Source organism: Phoca vitulina, unplaced genomic scaffold (genome assembly GCF_004348235.1).
Source record: "Phoca vitulina isolate PV1807 unplaced genomic scaffold, GSC_HSeal_1.0 scaffold9, whole genome shotgun sequence".
In the NCBI taxonomy this organism is placed as follows: Eukaryota; Metazoa; Chordata; class Mammalia; order Carnivora; family Phocidae; genus Phoca; species Phoca vitulina.
The window spans coordinates 16,885,073-16,904,180 of NW_022589712.1; the positions used below are offsets into that span (position 1 = coordinate 16,885,073).

The 19,108-nt window shown below is 37.4% G+C and overlaps 1 protein-coding gene across 3 annotated transcripts in view; it reads right to left on the minus strand.

The window, feature by feature from the left end:
- The window catches only part of TAB2 (TGF-beta activated kinase 1 (MAP3K7) binding protein 2), a 70,012-nt gene extending 51,450 nt beyond the window's left edge, over window positions 1–18,562 (minus strand). The window contains exons 1-2 of one of the 3 annotated variants that reach the window (XM_032407685.1): window positions 16,867–18,562; window positions 9,948–10,034 (exon numbers count right to left, since the gene is read on the minus strand). The gene's annotated coding sequence lies outside the window, so the exon portion shown is untranslated. Of the gene's footprint in view, window positions 1–9,947; window positions 11,141–16,866 lie in introns of those variants that run through there. The other 2 variants (XM_032407684.1, XM_032407686.1) reach the window with 2 other exon arrangements.
- Between the last annotated feature and the right edge of the window lie 546 nt (window positions 18,563–19,108).

The window sequence follows — 19,108 nt, forward strand, 5'->3', positions numbered from 1 at the left end:
ATTCCGAATCTGACCACTTTCCCCCACCTGTTACTGCTCTTGTCTGAGCCAGCACTGTAAGTCACCTAGAATGCCGCCGCAAAGGTCTCTTAACTGGTTTCCTCCCTGCCTTCACTTTCTGCTCCACCCCCGCCCCTCACTCTGTTGAGCGAGGTGATCTCTGTGAAAAGTAAATCAGGGCAAAATCCCCTGCTCAAAATCCTACAACACAAGGCCCCTGGCTAACTCCCACCCCTCAGACTTTTCACTTCTGTCACTCTCCCAGTTCCCTCAGTTCTGGCTAGTTCGCAAAAAAGCCACTCTGTCCTCCCTTAGGGTTTTTACACTTGTTGCTCCTTCTGCCTGGGACATTTTATCCTCAGATACTTGCATGGCCCCCCTCTCTTACTTCATTAAGATCTCTGATCACATGTTACTTCCTCAGAAACAGCTTCCTTGACCCATCTCCCTAAAATAATGCCACAATGGTCTCCCCCGATCACATCCTCATACCCTGCTTTTCCTCATAGCAGCTGTCAATACCTGATATGTATTTATTTATTACCTATCTATCTATTCCCAAAACGTTAACTCCATAGGATCAAGAACTCTGAAGTTCACTGGTACATCCCCAGGACCTACCTAGGTCAAAGATGCAACATTTGTTGGATGAAAAGGTTTTACTGTATGGTTTCTTCATATTATTTTGCTTCTAAAACACATTTCAAATGATCTAGATTTGGAAATTTTTACACAATTTGAGGGAGAGGCAAATAAATTTTCACTCTAATTGAGTTAGACCCCCTTTACTAAAGGAGGATGAATCATGAATATAAATTTCAACTGATTCCATCATTAAAACAAATTTCCAAGATTCTTTGTTCAAATGTACAACTGTATTTTAGGGATTCCACTTCCTGTAATGGCTGGGTAGCTCCTACTAGATCAATTCTCTCATACACAACTATAAACACTAGACAAAGTATAAAAACAACTACTTGAGGGCAGAAAGCATAAACAGCAACAGAGGGATGGTGGGGAGGAGAAGGGAGTCAGTACTTAGAAGGTAACAGCATGGGGTGATTTTCCCTTTTTTAAATGGCATTTAGCCAGAGAGCAGGCCCCAGCTGGTTTGGTAGCTGAAACCTAGACAGAAAACCTACAGCCCTACTTGCTTAATGAACCAAAGGATAGACTTTGGCATAACCACACCAGCTGAAAACCTAGTAAGGTAAATCACAGGAAGAGAGGAGCACCAAATCCTATGTGTAAATTCTGCACACATCTCTGATCCCCAAACTACACATATGTGAGATTCCAAGCATCCCGGCCAAAGCTAAAATAACTGAGATTTCAGAGTCTGTAGCTGGGAGTTCAGCCAAGTTAACTGCCTACTAAATGCAAGCAAGCAAGCAAGCAAACCAACCAAACATCAATGCTCACTACTGGAGGAACACAATAGAATCCAGAGTTTCTACACGTCCTCTTCTTAAGAAACACGTAAGGAACGGGAAAAACTGACCCATACTCAAGAGAGAAGGCAACCAAGGGAGAGCAAGCCCAAGATGACCCAGATGGTAGAATGATTAGCACATAAGGATTCTAAAGCAGCTACTTTATGCTGAAAGATGTGAGGGCAAATATGCTTGGATCTCAGATAGAAAAAAGCAAATGAACAGAAACTATATTTTAAAAAGAGAGAGAGAACCAAACTCAAATCAAAAGTGAAAAATAAAATGTCTGAGATAAAAAATTCACTGGATGGATTTAACTGCATATTGGAAATGACAGAATAGTCAGTGAACTTGAAGATAAAGCAATAGAAATTGTTCCAACCTGAAGGATGGAGAAAAAAAAAAATGACCGGGGGTGGGGTGGGTGAGGGGAGGAAGAGAATCTCAGGAACCTGTGGGAAAATATCACAAAGTCTAAAGTATTTGTAATTGGAGATCCAGAATGATAGGGGAGGGACAATGGGGTAGAAAAGAACTATTTGAAGAAATACTGACTAAAAATTTCCCCAAGTTAGTAAAAGATATAAATTTACAGATCAAGACGATCTTGATCACCTCCCCAGACACCTCGGTGACTGCTTTTGGTTGGGGATCATCCCACACATAAGGCAGAAGGTGGTGGCTGCAAAGACAACAAAAAAGTTGCTGGAGTCAATCAACTCTAGGCTCTAACTTCTCATGAAAAGTGGAAAGTCCTTGCTGGGGCAGGAGCAGACTCTAAAGACTATCAGCAAGGCAAAGCAAAACCGGTCGCCATCTGTAACAACCGCCCGAGCCTTGAGGAAATCTGAAATAGTACTAAGCCGCACAGGCCAAAAATGGTGTCCGTCACTACAGTGGCAATACTACTGGATTGGGCATAGCATGTGGAACATTCTGCGAGTATGCGCTGGCTATCACTGATCCAGGTGATTCTGATATCACTAGAAGCATGTCAGAACACACTGGTGAAAAGTAAATCATGCAAAATGTTTAATAAAACCGGCCAGAGCTTGTTTGAAACAACAACAACACAAAAACAAACAAAGATCCTACTGAAGAATATCAAAACCTAAACAGGTTAGACTCAAACCTTAAACAGGAAAAGCCCAGGAAAACCACACATAGGCATAACTGTCCAACTGCTGAAAATCAAAGAAAATGTTGAAAGCAGCAAAAGAAATGACAGAGGGGAATAATTCAAATGTCGACTTGTCATCAGAGACTGTGGAGGCCAGGAGACAGTCAAATGACAAAATGTAAGTGTTGAAAGAAAAAACATCAACCCACATTCTATATCCAGCAAGGGAAACTTTAAGGACATGGCAAGATAACTGTTTTTAATGTAGCCTTTGTGGTGAGTAAATAAATTTTACAAATAAATTCATTGCTGAAACAAACAAACAGCAAATGTTTAATTTCAAAAGGAAAACCATGCAATATAACTTAATCTGGAAAATTATTTCTAATAATAAATGGAAACATATATTTTTTTTTTTTTTTTTTACAGATTTTATTTATTTATTTGACAGAGAGAGAGATAGCGAGAGCAGGAACACAAGCAGGAGGAGTGGGAGAGGGAGAAGCAGGCTTCCTGCCAAGCAGGGAGCCCGATGTGGGACTCGATCCCAGGACCCTGGGACCATGACCTGAGCCAAAGGCAGACGCTTAACGACTGAGCCACCCAGGCACCCTGAAACATATTTTCTATAGTTAAGATGCAACATGACTGCTCTTTTGAGAAAATAAAGAAATCATATTTGCTAGAAATGTTTCTAGCATCAGGTGCAAATTTTTGGCACCTAAACTGTCACCACCTCAAATGATGTAGGAGGATTAATTTCTTAAGAATTCTAAATAGTAGCAGAATATATACACTACTACAGAATCTAACAGTAAATATACTGGAAAGCCTTATAAAATGTGCCTTATTCTTTCCTTTCTTAAAGAATACGTAAACAATTTATTTCTGACCCCTCAATAATTATCATGACAGTGCAGAGTACCAAGTATGGGAACATGGCTCACTGACACCTCAAGCTCTGATAGTTAGCAAGTCTTCATGTTCACCATCATTTGTCATGGTGATTTTTTCCAGGACTGTAAGAGTATGTAACACAGCTGTTTAATTGTACCCAGAGTTTGTAGTTGGGAGTTCCCAATTAAAAAAACAACAAAGAGAAAAGCAACAGGACTTACAGGTCTGATCAAAATTTGGGCATTTATGAGGCAACTAGATATGAAGAGTATTTAAAATCAGACAATCATCCTCTAATTATCCACAACCCATACATTTAAGGAGTGCCTAGAATGCAGCAGATAACTGTGCTGAAGATACAAGTAGGAGTCGTGCCCTTGTTCTCCAGGTCACAGAGGTTCCTAGATTAGAGGCACACCGACCCAAGTTTTTAATTCAGATAGCTATTTGAACTTGTGCACTAATTTACCTTCTGTCTGCCTCCTGCTGCTAGCTCAGTCTAGCTTGTTGCTACCGTATTTGTTTCGCCTCTTTCATATTCAGCAAGAGATTGGAAGGGAGCATGGTACATGAGGAAAAATTGTAGAGAGCAGAGAGCAAGAAAAATGTGGGGCCCAAGTCATGATGTGCCTTAGAGGCCATTAAAATTTGGAAGTTTTATTTTCAGAGTAATGGGAAGCCACTGCAGATTTAGGCTCAGAGGCGGGGAAGGAGACCTGATCTAGAAATCATGTATGTATGAAGAATGGCTACAGTATAGAGAAAAGGGTAAAATATAGGAGAAGCCCTGTTAGAAACCACTGCTGGAGGCTAGCTAGGAAATGCTAATAGCTCATCCCTGTAGAAACAGCAGTGGAGGCTGAGAAGGAAAAACTGAAGGGTTATTTAGGAAGTAAAAATTAATAGAACTTGTTGATGGATTAAATATTGGGGTGAAGAAGTTGGTGTCACGACCGGTTTCTGATGTGTAAATGATAGAACAGGACCAAGAAAACAAGGGGGTAGATTACAGGTTTGGTTTTGAATGCGTTGAGTCTCGGGCACCTTTAAAATATCCAAACAAATATATCACAGATGGAGTAGAGATTGATGGGTCTAGGGCTCAGAGAGCAGGTCTGGGCTGCAGATAAACATTTGAGAGGCATCTCTGGTGCTGATATTAATTAAAACCTGAGTGTAGATAATCCTACCATATAATTTAAGAACACTTGAAGAAAAATATTGTTGGTTATATTAAGTATAAAACATTATACAGTCATTAATTTTTCCCTAAAGGCCAACATTCCTTCCAGCCTCAACAACTAAACAGTATATACAAAAAAATGATTTTAAAAAATCTTAATCATCATTTGTCCAGGCAATATTTTAACATGACATATCCTATAATGAAAAATTTAAATAAAATTGTAAAGACAAAAACATGTACACAGTTTAAAAGCCAAAGAGTACTACAAAATTTATCAGGGAAACCAGCAACTTCCCTACGTCATGCCTTCCTACTCTTATTCTACTCTATAGAGTAATCACTGTCAACACTGGGCTGTTTCTCCACATTCCTACACAAGGTGATTAGAGGATTATTTCTTGATTTTCCAATTTTACACATTATCTATGGATTTCCTATTGTGGAAAATGAAGATTTAGCTTTGTAATTCAGTTCCCATATACACACACACAACCGTGCTTCTCGAATCCTATGCCCATCTGCCCAATTACTTATTTCACAATTTTTGCTTAAATCCGTATTTAGTGTTTCTATTACTTTTTTTGGTAAGTAGTATTAGCCTAGCCACTTGGTCTATTATGGGGGATGAGCTCTATCTCCAAGGTGCTTTCCCACACTAGCATTTGGGGAAGAAAAGTGTGAGAGTTCTTAATAAAAAAACTGTAGAATATTAATCATATGTGACCAAAAGCTAGTTTTCCATCAAGTACAATAAACAAAGCTTTTGCAATTCTCACCCCACAGGAAATGAGGAAAAGGGGGTGAAATGGGGTGAGGTGGGATGAAGGGGAGACACTACCATTCTACTGAAGTTACAGATTTAGATGAGATATGTTACTTTCTAGCAAGCAAACTGCCTTGATAAGATAAACAAAAACCCTAAAGCAATGACTATGGAGATATGAAAAAGTGTATCAAAGATTAAGGTTGACTGTTCCTGACCAGGAGGTACCAAAGTAAATGATGGAGCAAACTTTTAAAATGAAAGGAACAAATGATGAGATCCAACTTTTAAAATAAAATGAGTAACTCGTAATGTACCTTGTATAATTTAAGCTTGACAATCAAAGTACTGGCTTTTACTATTGAAGTCTTATCAAAAAAAGACATCAGTGAATAAATTAAATGTCACTCTGAGACAGGCTTAAAATTTTCCCAAAAAGTAGAATTTCAAGAAACCGTATTCTACACTTTAGCCATTTGTTTCTAAAATTTTCAGGCAAAAGAGCATGTTAATGGTTAAAGGCAGAGATAACACTGCTAAATATTTCAACCTGAATTCTGTATTAGTGGGCACTGTCCATTTAATGAGATAAACAAATGAGATAATGTACATAAAGTGCACAGCATTTGACACATAGTGGTGGCTGCTTAAGTATAAATTCCAGGATGCTATAATTTGTGCTCACTTACTTATGAAATTGAATCTGCCACTTACATACAGTGTCTTCTTGGGCAAATCATTTAACTTCTCTGTGTCTCAGTCTCCTCATCTATAAAATGGTGATGATGGAGTAGCTATCTCATATTATTATGAAATTAAATGAATAATACATGTAAAATAATTAAAAATAGCACAGAGTAAGTGCACAATAAAGTAGCCTATGTAAGTGCTAGTCACTAATACTATCATTTTTTCTTTGTAAAATGGGGAAAACAGCTCAAGGAATTTTAAGGATTAGTGATAACACAGTGAAAGTAAATTGCATTGCACCTGCCTGACCTGTAGCAAACAATACACACTAGTAGTAATTTTCATTCTAAATACCATGAATTCCCACAAGGTACAAAGGAACAAAACCTCAGCAAAAACACAGCTGCATGCTACCCTGGCTGTAGAATATCGAGAAAGCTGACTGAACCTTTGAAGGCTTCCCCTTCCATGTATATGGACAAATACCTTGTGTAACTAAAACTCAGGCAAAGCTCCCTGAGAAAGCAAACAGTACTAGGCTGTACATGAGTGCCAGATAAGTGGTATAAACTGTGCTGTATGTGTTTAAAGGGCTCTCTGGGCTGAGGGAGAGAATGGGAGGCTCTAGAATCATGGGTACTTAACAAGTTTAAGAACATAAAAAAGAATGAAATGTTGCCATTTGCAACAACATGGACGGATCTGGAGGGTATAATACTAAATGAAGTCAGTCAGAGAAAGACAAACACCAAATGATTTCACTCATATGTGTAAATTAAGAAACCAAAGAACAAAGAAAAAAAGAGAGAAACCAGAAAACAGACTCTTAACAATACAGAACAAACTGGTAATTACCAGAAGGGCAGTGGGGAGGGGGAGGGGTGAAATAGGTGAAGGGGATTAAGAGTACAGTTATTGTGAGGAGCACTGAGTAATGTACAGAACTGCTGAATCACTATATTGTACACCTAAAACTAATCCAACTGTATGTTAACTAAACGGAAATTAACATTTTTTAAAAAAGTTAAAGTATGAGGCAAGACAACCAAATAGGAGGCAGATCCTGGAGATGGTGAATCAGTCACCTATCTGGCTAGAAGAAAGGAGGGACAGAAGGGAAGAAGAGGATTTTGAAGCAGGAGTTTGGGGTGGGGAGTAGTTACAGGAGAAGATGAGAAAGGCCTTTATTATAGAAGACCTTCCTTGAGAGACAATAACACTAAAGTTTTATTATTATTATATAAAACTATATACATATTTTATCTTTGCCCCATTCTTACATGATTGAGTTTTACTGGAACAAATTTAATTATTCTAACAAAGAAGAATATAGTTCATGTTGAATATCAAAAAGAAATAGAATGAAATATATACAACTACAATTCACTTCTCAATTGCATTAGGATTCTCCTTTAGCTTATGGACCAGAAGGTAAGGAGGTCTTCCCATTTTAACATATGTACCATCTCAAAATTTAATTCTGCTTAATAACCTCGAGAGATGGTAATTTTTTCTGTGAACAATGGAATCTTGAGTGGGACAGGATCCCAGGAAATTATCTTGTAAAAGTATACAATTTAAAAAGTTAGAGAAAAGCCTGTTGCCCAGTAGACTCCTTTATTAGACTTCTCTTTCATCTACCTAATTTTATTTCTTAAAACCAAACCTTGATGACAAACAAAATTCTTTACACAAGTCCCGTTAGTCCCAAAGTGGAAAGACGACCTTGTTCACTGCTGTATCCTAAATACTTAAAAAGTGTAGGCCAAATAGTAGACGCTCAGTAAATATTTGCTGCAATAAATCTCTGTCCATCAGAAAATGCCTAGATTTTGAAGACTATTACAAAAAGTGCATCTGTCTGTCCAAACAAGTGTTTCCCTTACCTTCAGCTGTAAGTTCATGCTGCTGTACTTGTTTGGAAATTCAGAATTTGTTCTAATGCAACTGATATAATAGGGAACAATTTGAGCATTAAGTGAATTTTGCTGTGATTTCGCCAGCAAGAAACACTAGCTGAACACAGAAAAACCACACTCAGCTGAAACAAGTTGTGTGTGAATAAACAAAATGTAAATATGAACACACTTTAAACATCTGCCAGCCACCTCAGTTCACCCTATCTCCGCATGGTCCCACCTATCCACATCTTGTGTTACAACTTTCCTTCTGATTTCAGAAAACCCTTCCTTGACCACTTCACAATAAAAAGCTGCCACATCTATGCTCATTTCCATAAGCAAACTTCAGAACTTTTTCAAAGTACAACATTTGTTTGTATATTGTATACGAGTACATACTTCTTAATCATTTAACATGTGTAAAACTGGGGCGCCTGGGTGGCTCAGTCGTTAACATGTGTAAAACTATTCTGTCATTTTTTTAAGGTTCCTATCTTTTTTAATTGTTCTCTGATAAAGTTTTTGAGTGTTGCATCCCAAATTCTGCTTTTTCCATAAGCCCTGTGGTTTTTTCCCCCATGATTTGCATAGCATGGTGATTTTTAGAAACACATATGTTAAATTTTAACAGAACTGTCTGTACTGCAAAGCCCCTCTGACCTCAACAACTGTGAATACTAACTTCCCCAGGATGCCTACTGGAAAGGCAGAATGTTTCAACTTATCTCTTTGTTGTCAAAATGATATTAATAGTTTCTCATAACTAATTACAATTTGTGTGTCTTCTGTGGATTGGCTGACATTATCAGACTGTGCAGTGAGTTATTCTTAAAGAGTATCTTCATCAGAGAAAGAAGCACTGATAGGCAGTAATAGCTGAAAGATGCTATAATTTTTAAAATCAAAGCAGATTTTGAAACCTTTTAGCCTCAATATGATTTCAGAATTAAACCTTAAAAAAAAAAAATATATATATATATATATATATTCCCTGCCTAATTACATACACTATTTTAAATACCTTTTACTTTAGTGATACATTACCTAAGCATCTCATCAAATGCTAGTTAGGTAACAGCTGATGCACTTCACATCTGATTAACCTCAAAAGAATTTGCAAATGCCACTAATTGAACATGAAAAATTAAAAAAAAATTTTAACAGCAAATTATTAGAATTCTATTTCTTGGAACATGATGTTACAACTTTACTAAGGCAAAGCAGACCCCACCCCCAACCAAATATATAATATCAAGTTATTTTCCTAATAGTTAAAATGCAGTAACTATAGGGGCGCCTGGGGTGGTTCGGTCGTTAAGCGTCTGCCTTCAGCTCGGGTCATGATCCCGGGGTCCTGGGATCGAGCCCCGCATCAGGCTCCCTGCTCCGCAGGAAGCCTGCTTCTCTCTCTCCCACTCCCACTGCTTGTGTTCCCTCTCTTGCTGTGTCTCTCTCTGTCAAATAAATAAATAAATAAATCTTAAAAAAAAAAAAAAACAGTAACTATAGCTATGTAATTAAAAATCTAAAATTCAAATACTATCACCATTTAAGCCTAAAAACAAGATAATTATAATCCATCTTTAGCATAAATTTCGGCATGAAACAGTGGTAATATTGAATCATTTTACATAGCCAGTTATTTACAAAAATAAAGTAACAGAAACATACCAAATCAGTCATCTAAATGCTACTACTTTAAATTAGCTATCATGTTCAGCTTTTGTGTTATTTAAAAGCTTGAAAGGAGCAAAGAATCATGTTAGCAGAAAATCGATTCCTCAACTTTATACCCCTGCAATAATTTACTTTGTAAAGGAAAAAATAAACATCAAAGGCTAAAGTACATAATGATCCATACTACCTCCTCCTAAAAAGAAAACTTCCCAGTTTTTTCATTTAATACATTGCATCAAGTCCATGAATGTTGGCCATTTCTTATGGTTAAAAGGCTTACCAGTTACAAGTTCTTCTAAAGGAATGTGAAAGTCAGCCACACTTGGCAATTTATGTATTGTGGTTTTGTGGTGAGTGCTACCATTTTCTAAGGATCAAGAAAAGCACAATAAATCTAAGACAGAATGGTTATAATTCATCAAAACATATTATATAACTAACTACCTTGGGTGTATTTTCCAATTCATATCTCATTTTTTCCCCAATATATTAGGGCTTTAAGATGGGAGACACAAAGTTATTTTTCAGTGCCCCCCTTTTACTGTAATTTTTGGATAATCCATCCTGTGCATAAATATCTTTAAAAGAAAACATGATATAAATAAATGATATGACAATAAGTTCCTATTATGGGTAAGAGGGAAAAAGAGAGGATAAAAGAAAATGAAAGCACTTGGAAGGACCGGTTAGCATCTTATATCAACCATAAACATTTGTAATGAACCAGTGAACTCAATGGCATGTGAAGATTATAATAATCTGGTTAAAATATTAATCTAAAATGGCATCTTAATATGAGGATTCAGAGAAAGTTATGAGAAGTTTCATCAACTAATTCCCATGCAGTTCCAAACACTTACTTGGCCCCATGTTTTTGTGGTACATCGCATATAACTTCACCCATCTTCCTTCTAATGTCATGGCCCTCAACTGACTTTTCCCCAGAGTGGACTCCTGACCAGGTGCTAGAGGTGTGTGTGTGTCATAGCATTGGGTGTGTGTCATAGCACTGGGTGTGTGTCAATTATGTTCATGAATTACACATAGTGTAAATAGATAGGTATCAGTGACCTCTTAATAACAAAAAGTTTTAAGAACTAACAATAAGTTAAACTGGCAATTTTAAAATTATACACATACACTTGATTGGTAATACAACTGCGCTGAATGGAGACTGCTAAGCCTGCTAATGGAGAAAATACATAAAAATTTATTTGTAAAGAACATTTAAATAAAATATTTCATTACTATAACAGTACTCAGAACCTTAAAAAGAAATTACAGAGAATTCAAAATGAGCAAACGTGAAATCGGTAAAACAGTATTAAATTGAATCAAGTCTCTAAAAGACAACACAATGCAATAATTTTGTTTAGTATATGCTCGTCTTTCAAATATTACACTTTGAAACTGTTGTATATAGTTGGCTATTAGTCTTGTTATAGTAATGGTGAATGAATTTTTTAATTAGATAGTCAAGAATAATCTCGGGGGGGGGGGGCGCCTGGGTGGCTCAGTTGGTTAAGCAACTGCCTTCGGCTCAGGTCATGATCCTGGAGTCCCGGGATCGAGTCCCACATCGGGCTCCCTGCTCGGCAGGGAGTCTGCTTCTCCCTCTGACCCTCTCATGCTCTCTCTGTCTCATTCTCTCTCTCAAATAAATAAATAAAATCTTTAAAAAAAAAAAAAAATAATCTCAGGGGGCGCCTGGTGGCTTAGTCGGTTAAGCGTCTGCATTCGGCTCAGGTCATGATCCCAGGGTCCTGGAATCAAGTCCCACATCAGGCTCCCTGCTGAGCAGGGAGTCTGCTTCTCCCTCTCCCTCTGCCCCTCCCCCCTGCTCATGTGCTCTCTCTCTCTCAAATAAAATCTTTAAAAAAAAAAAAAAGAATAATCTCAGAACTGTACGGACACTTTTATCAGCAAATTTATTATATATAAATCTATTTCACAATTCTCCAATTTAGATACTCTTAGAGAATATTCAATATTTTAAATTGTATAATGTAATTAAATAAAGAACGAGAAATCTCATCCTACAAATACTTATCCATAAATCAACAAAGACTTTCCTAATAGGAAATTTGAACTGAAAAATATATAAAAGTGATGATCCACTTAACATTTTTATTTATGATAACCCATTTTCTAATTTATCATTTTTATATTTTTTCATATGTATGATATACTGCTTACTCAAGCTTTGTTGAGTGCCTGCTACTTACTCTACACTATAGTGGGTGAAAATATTAAAATTAATAAAAGCACAGTTGCCTATGTTTAAGAAATTTACATTTTAGTAGGGGAAGATAAACATTCAATAAATAAATGTAGTAACTGAATGGTTACAGATATAATGTGCAGTAAACAGGGGAGACAAAGGAGGGGCCGGCCAATTTTGAGGGAAGGGGAGGATTTAAGGAAAGGATTCATTAAACAAGGGGATACCTAAGCTGGGTCTTAGAAGATAAAATGTGTTCACTAGGTAGACAGGTGAGAGGGAAAGGTATTTCAGGCATAGGTAGTTGCCTAGGGAAAGATTTAAAGGAGTGAAATGGCGTGGCAAGTTCAGGAAGCCACAGGTAGCTGGCTAACATTGAAGTGCAGGGAGAAAGACTCACAGACCATGTGATGAAAGATGAGGCTGAAGAAGTAGGGTAAGGAGGGGCATACCACACAAGATTTTAATGGCCCTCCTCTGCATCATACACGCTGCATCCCACAAGTCAGCAAAAACAACATGCCTCTCATTTTCTCGATGCAGGTGATTTATCTCTGAAGTTCCAGGCCCTGCCATGCCCCAGGGGCAGGTATGTCTTCAGACAGCAACAAACACTGTGCCATTTACAGGTGTATAAGCTGCAGTGAAGGTTAAGGGGAAGAAGTGCCTAAAACTTAGACACTAAGGAAAGGCAGGAGAAACATCACAAAGAATGTTGTGCTTGAGTTTAGTCATTAGGAATAATAAAGGTCTTACAGGATATCTCTGACAACTGTTTGTGTTGGGGGAAAGGCCATGAAAGAACATGACAAATCTGAAGAATTATGGCTGAGTGGAGCAGAAAAATAAGATAAGGTTGAAAAGGTGGGTAATTTTCAGTGAAAACTGTACAGATTCCTAGTAATGTAGAAAATACATCTAAGAAAATTCTACTGGCCCGAACCACTTTTTGGTCACATTCATGTCTGGGATCCACTCCACAAAAACTGCCCAAGACATGCCAGGCAATGTGCTCTAAATATGCAAAGATGAATAAAATACAGCCCCTGCTTTTGAGAAGATTATAATCTAGTAAAATTCAGATTTATACTGGATTTCCCATAAGCACATATCCATTATCTCACTTTATCCTTCCCACATGGGAGGGAGAGAGGACAATTGTTAATACCGTTCCTTTTAACGGAAGAGAATCATGGATAAACACACAGTTCCCACTAAGTCAGTTGCAGATCAGTATTCTAAGCCAGCAGTTCACAACTGGGGTGTCACCACCATTGCTACTGCAATCAGCTGTGAGGTGGGCTGAATGAAATCTGTTACAAATAATAAAGTATGTGAGGTCTAGCTCTTTATCTATATAAATTAAAGCATTTAATCTAGAGACAAACACATGCTTAAAGAGGAGCATACAGTCACCTTAGTGTGTATTACTAAAAACAACCTCTACTGAGGCATGAATAAGTACATTATTGCAGAGCAATATGAAGGAATACCATGCAGCTGTTTTTTTTTTTTTTAAAGATTTTATTTATTTGACAGAGAGAGAGACACAGCGAGAGAGGGAACACAAGCAGGGGGAGTGGGAGTGGGAAAGGGAGAAGCAGGCCTCCCGCGGAGCAGGGAGCCTGATGTGGGGCTCGATCCCAGGACCCTGGGATCATGACCTAAGCTGAAGGCAGACGCTTAACGACTGAGCCACCCAGGCGCCCCTGTTTTGGTTTTTTTAAAGTGGAGTAAGATTTCCAAACAATTAAATGGAAAGACCTTTAAGACTTTAATGAATGAAAAAAGAAAGATGCAGAATCCATGTATAGGGATACCCTTTGTGGTTAGGAAAAAAAAAGATATAAAATAGATTAAAAAAGATTATTATATGAATGCATAGGAAAGGTTCTGAAAGAACACACACTAATTGGGGGCGCCTGGTGGCTCAGTTGGTTAAGCGTCTGCCTTTGGCTCAGGTCATGATCCCAGGGTCCTGGGATAAAGTCCCATCTAGGGCTCCCTGCTGAGCGGGGAGTCTGCTTCTCCCTCTCCCTCTGTCCCTCCCCCCTGCTCATGCTCTCTCTCACTCTCTAAATAAATTAATTAAAAAAAAAGAACACACACTAATTATTTTGGAGAGGGGGCCAGGTAAAGGGACACATGAATGGAAGACGATCCATCATTACTTGTATTCCTACATGGGTAGGAGAGTAAGAGAGAGTAGAATAATTTGAAAGTAACTGTACTTAGCCAACCATATATACTTCCAAATAACTTCGAGCCTATGTTATCTATGCTAAAACTGTTACCGTTATAGTTAACAGCTGCAACAATTATCACTTTTCCAGATGCTTGACAGATGAGATCTACAGTTACATTTTTTTTTTTTTAAAGATTTTATTTATTTATTTGACAGAGAGAGACACAGTGAGAGAGGGAACACAGCAGGGGGAGTGGGAGAGGGAGATGCAGGGAGCCCGATGTGGGGCTCGATCCCAGGACCCTGGGATCATGACCTGAGCCGAAGGCAGATGCTTAACGACTGAGCCACCCAGGCGCCCCTACAGTTACACTTTGATTTAAACCTTATGTATGGGCTTTACGTTTAGGTGCATGACTATCTCTATGCTCAGTCCTGTTAAAACAAAAAAGTCAGACCCCCCCTCCTTTTTTTTTTGACCAAAGGCTAACTTAATGTCAACTAATGCTCAGCTCTCAAACTGAGTAAGAAGTATTCATCCACCAATGGGATAGTTTAATTGTTTAAAAGAAAGAGGTAGGGGTAGTAAAAAAAAAAAAAAAAAAAAAAAAGGTTTATTGTTATTTTCTTAAGAGTCCCTCAATAAACACAACACTCTTGTAGAAAGTTTTCATACATAAAGGTGGACAAGAACACTTTTCTCTGAGTTTATAGTATAATCACTATGGTTTAGCATTACTGGGCCAGGTCCTGTGCTAAATGCCTAGCATGTATTATTTCAGTTACTTCTCACATTCCCGTAATAAGGATTAAATGAGAAATTACAGGTAAAACTCTTCACACATAGTGTCTGGTACATATAACAATAAATGTTGTCCTTAATTAGGTATTACTACTGCCTAATCTGACTTCATCAAGTCAACCCTTACTCTACCAGTCAGCTTTTCAAAAGACTCACCTACTTAAGTGCACCAATGCTAAGAAATCTTCAATAGATTTCCATTACCTACTACTGAAGTCCCAACTCTTTCACCTGACATTTGAAAGCATGCATGACATAGATCCAACTTCGATCATATCCTGTACACTGTTGTCTAGGCACACTGGACTGCTCACAATTTCTAGAACATGTTATATACTTTCATTTCCATAACTGAGAAATATTCTTGCCATTCTCTCGAAAGAATTCTATCTATTCTTCAAGGCTCGGTAGAAATGTTACCTTCCCCACAAAGTTGATTCTTTCTGGTATTCTCCAGTACATGGTTCATACCACTATTATGGTACTTTTTTGGTATTACTTGTCTGTAAGGTCACTGAAAACCAGGTTTATTCATTTCTGCATACTTACTGTACCTAGTACAGTGTTTTACACAAAAATTGCATTCAGGAATGTAGAAAAATTTCACCATTACTAATAGCCCTAGTGATAACTAGTAAGACTTGAAATTCAAATGCAGTTCTCTCTTGAATTTCCCCTCCAATTCCCCTGACAGCAGTAATGATCCTATAGTAACTCTGGCAGTAGCTCCCTTCCCAGTCCTAATTCAACACTCCATGAGATACAATCCTTTCAATACCAAACAAATCATGTGGGACATAATCAGTGACCCAATGCTGAATACACTGGCTGATGTTAAATTCATTATACATTAACAATGGAGGAGAGAATTTTTAAAGCACAAGTTAGGATATTAGAATCATCTTTCAAAATCACAGTTGGGATATAAAATTCCTCTGTTCAATTCCTCTGAATTGAACTTTAAAAACAAAAGATATGGGGGTCGCCTGGGTGGCTCAGTTGGTTAATCGTCCAACTCTTGGTTTCAGCTGGGTCATGATCTCGTGGGTCATGGGATTGAGCCCCATGTCAGGCTCCATGCTTGGTGGGGAGTCTGCTTGGAGATTCTCTCCCTCTGCCCCCCACCTCAAATAAATCTTTAGAAAAAATAAAAAAAATAAAAACAAAAGGTATGTATGGCTATCCACCCATTTAGTAAATAAAGTCACCTTTTATGGATTAATCCTGTTTCTAAATCTATACAAATGGGTAAAAGCAGTAAAAGCCTTTAAAAGCTAACTGCCCTCTGACCTCTAACCATCCATAAGTAGTTTTTACTCCATTAAAATCTAAGGCAACAGGAAACCTCAGTTTTTGGTTGTGTTGTTATATTCCAGGACAATTCCAACTACTATGACTTTCTTATCTGGTTAATTTTGAACAATTAAGTAAAAATACAGCAAATATTAGTTATATACTTACATTTAAAATTCTTCAGGTAAAAAGTACTATATAATACATTATCTGGTTCTATTCAGAAATCCTATGATTTCCAATTACTGAAGAATATATTAACTCAATGTGAAGGTGTTTGTAGTGTACAATAGTTGAGAGAACTAGGATCATTTATTTAATTCCCTGTACTACTTATACTATATGTGAACCTCTTAAAGGAAGACAGTTTTGTTGTCATTAATGTTTACTTTTCAATGAAGACCAGAGTATTTTTTGTACATTTACAGGGCCTAACTCAATAGCATTTCAAATTTATTTTTCTTAAATCGTTTTTTCATTACTTTGCTACTACTAGCAAACAAGTTAAATTAGAAATAGTCAGGCAAAAGGTATGTTAAAGTCAAGAGTAGCTGCATGTTACCTAGATGTTAGGAATGTTACTAAACTTGAAAGCAAGAGGACCACAGATGTTGAAAGTAAAGTTTTGGTTATTATAGATGTCATAGTAAGGCAGTTATGCAGGCTAAGCTTGACTGGTGCCATGGACTTTAGCATACCTGGAAATAGAAAAATTCAAATTGTAGCTGTTCTTGGTTGGCCCATTGCCATTTTTGTAGCTTACAAATTTTTAATTAAGTAACTGCAGTGAGCTCATCTCTACTGGATACTTCTTTTCCAGGGCAGGTCCAGGAACTGGGTCTGGAGCCTTGAAAGCAGAAGAGAAACTAGAGTAAACTAGAGGTAGGCAGAATAAGAAATGTGACCAGATAACATTATGAGATCTAATAGCAGTGAGGTAGTCCCCAGTGTGTCTCACATAAAATATTCTGAGGTGGAAAAAGGATCTCTTAAGTTCCAAGATACCAGAAGATGCTATTTACATTAGTTAAGTCATTGTCTTACTTTACCCAATTCTACTCTATAGACTCCCAGTTGCAGATACTCAACAGTGGCCTATATGAAATCTATAATGGCTTTTTGCAACAGACTGTCCAATATGGGACCACAGAGTATAACAGAAAGAGAAAAACAACAAATCCACTTTCACTGGTAAAATTAAAATTGTAAAGTCCTCATTTTCAGGTCATTTTGCTCTTCTCTCACTATCTTATTTCCAATCATCTTCTAACTGCTCCCCTAATTTCCTACAATCAATTCTCAGAGGTTTCTTAAGAAATGCATCCAAGCAATGAACTGAATTTCAGGTTCCAATTTTTAAAAATACTTGGTAATTCTTAAAGTGGGAGGCAAAGCACAGCTCATAAGATGTGGTTCATAACCACACTGGAAATTCTTTTTTCCATTACCAAAATAGATTCAATTTTTTTTTTTCCGTATAAATTCGTTAGGTCCATATTAAAAAAAAAAAAAAGAACACTGTAACTACAAAGATTACAGAAATGGTAAGATATTAGAAATAGTAGACTGTTGTACAAGGGCCTGGAAACGATGTCCTTATGCTTGGTGAATTGGCACCCGTAGGAATTTCTCTAAGAAACAAATGTCATAGCAGTCGAAATAAATTGAATGCCTCTGCTACTGTCAAATGATGGCAGACTGTGAGAACTGTAACAGGACAAAAAAAAAAAACAGTGAAGAGGAGGATTCAAAGAACTTAACTCCCTGCATTTCTTGTGACTAGCAACACAACAAAGTGAAACAGAATCGAAGTAGTTTTTAAGAAAAATGTAAATTTCCCATCTTTTGTGATGGCGTGTTGTCAGTGAAAACTTCTGGAAGGGACAGATCCAGGTTCCAATCTGGTTTCAGGATGGCCTTGGACTAAACTCTAAACAAATTTCTTTTCTATTAAGTGAGATACCACACCCTACCTTACTGGACTGTTAAGAGAATTAGCTAAAGTATAGAAGTACCTAACAACCTGGCACATAGTAAGTATGCAATACATTTTTCTGCATTACTACAGAATGAAACACATTTTTTTATTCTAAACATATGGGTATACTTAAGTTTTCATTTTTATATATGCTAAAGCAACAGCTACGTAAAACGCTGTAGGTTTAAATAACAGCATCACATCCAAAGAGATATAACTGATTTATCAACATTGATTTCAGAACAGCTATAAAGGAGATGTGTGAGAGAGCCCAAGTCAAGAGCTGATGATGAATAAAAATAAAACAATCTACTTTTAGGATATAAACAGAATCAGTGGTAAAGAAGGAGACATGTAATTCTTCTCCCTACAAGTAAAGTAGAAAATATCTTTGTCCACACACTCTTGTTAAAAAGTTATAGATCTGGGGGCGCCTGGGTGGCTCAGTTGGTTAAGCGTCTGCCTTCGGCTCAGGTCATGATCCTGGAGTCCCTGGATGGAGTCCCGCGTCGGGCTCCCTGCTCGGCAGGGAGTCTGCTTCTCCCTCTGACCCTCCCCCCTTTCATGTGCTTGCTCTCTCTCATTCTCTCTCTCTCAAATAAATAAAATCTTAAAAAAAAAAAAGTTATAGATCTGGAATATGCTATACTTTAAAAAACAAAACGATTTCCATGCATGATATAACTTGGTCTTTAAGTCAGGAAATGCTTTAAGGGCAAAGAAAAGCTTACATTTGGGCAATAATTTTCCTCTTACTGATAGAACTGTGGGTTCCATACAAAATTATTATTTACCAAATATGGCTCAAAGATCAGATTACACCTTCCCTAGCATTACCAAGTAATACAGCAAGTATCAAAGTAACAAGGATTTAAAAAAAGATTTCCTTAAAATCACTCTATTCACTGCTACAACTTTATTTCAAAACAGTTTTTAAAAGTTAACATGGAGGGGCGCCTGGG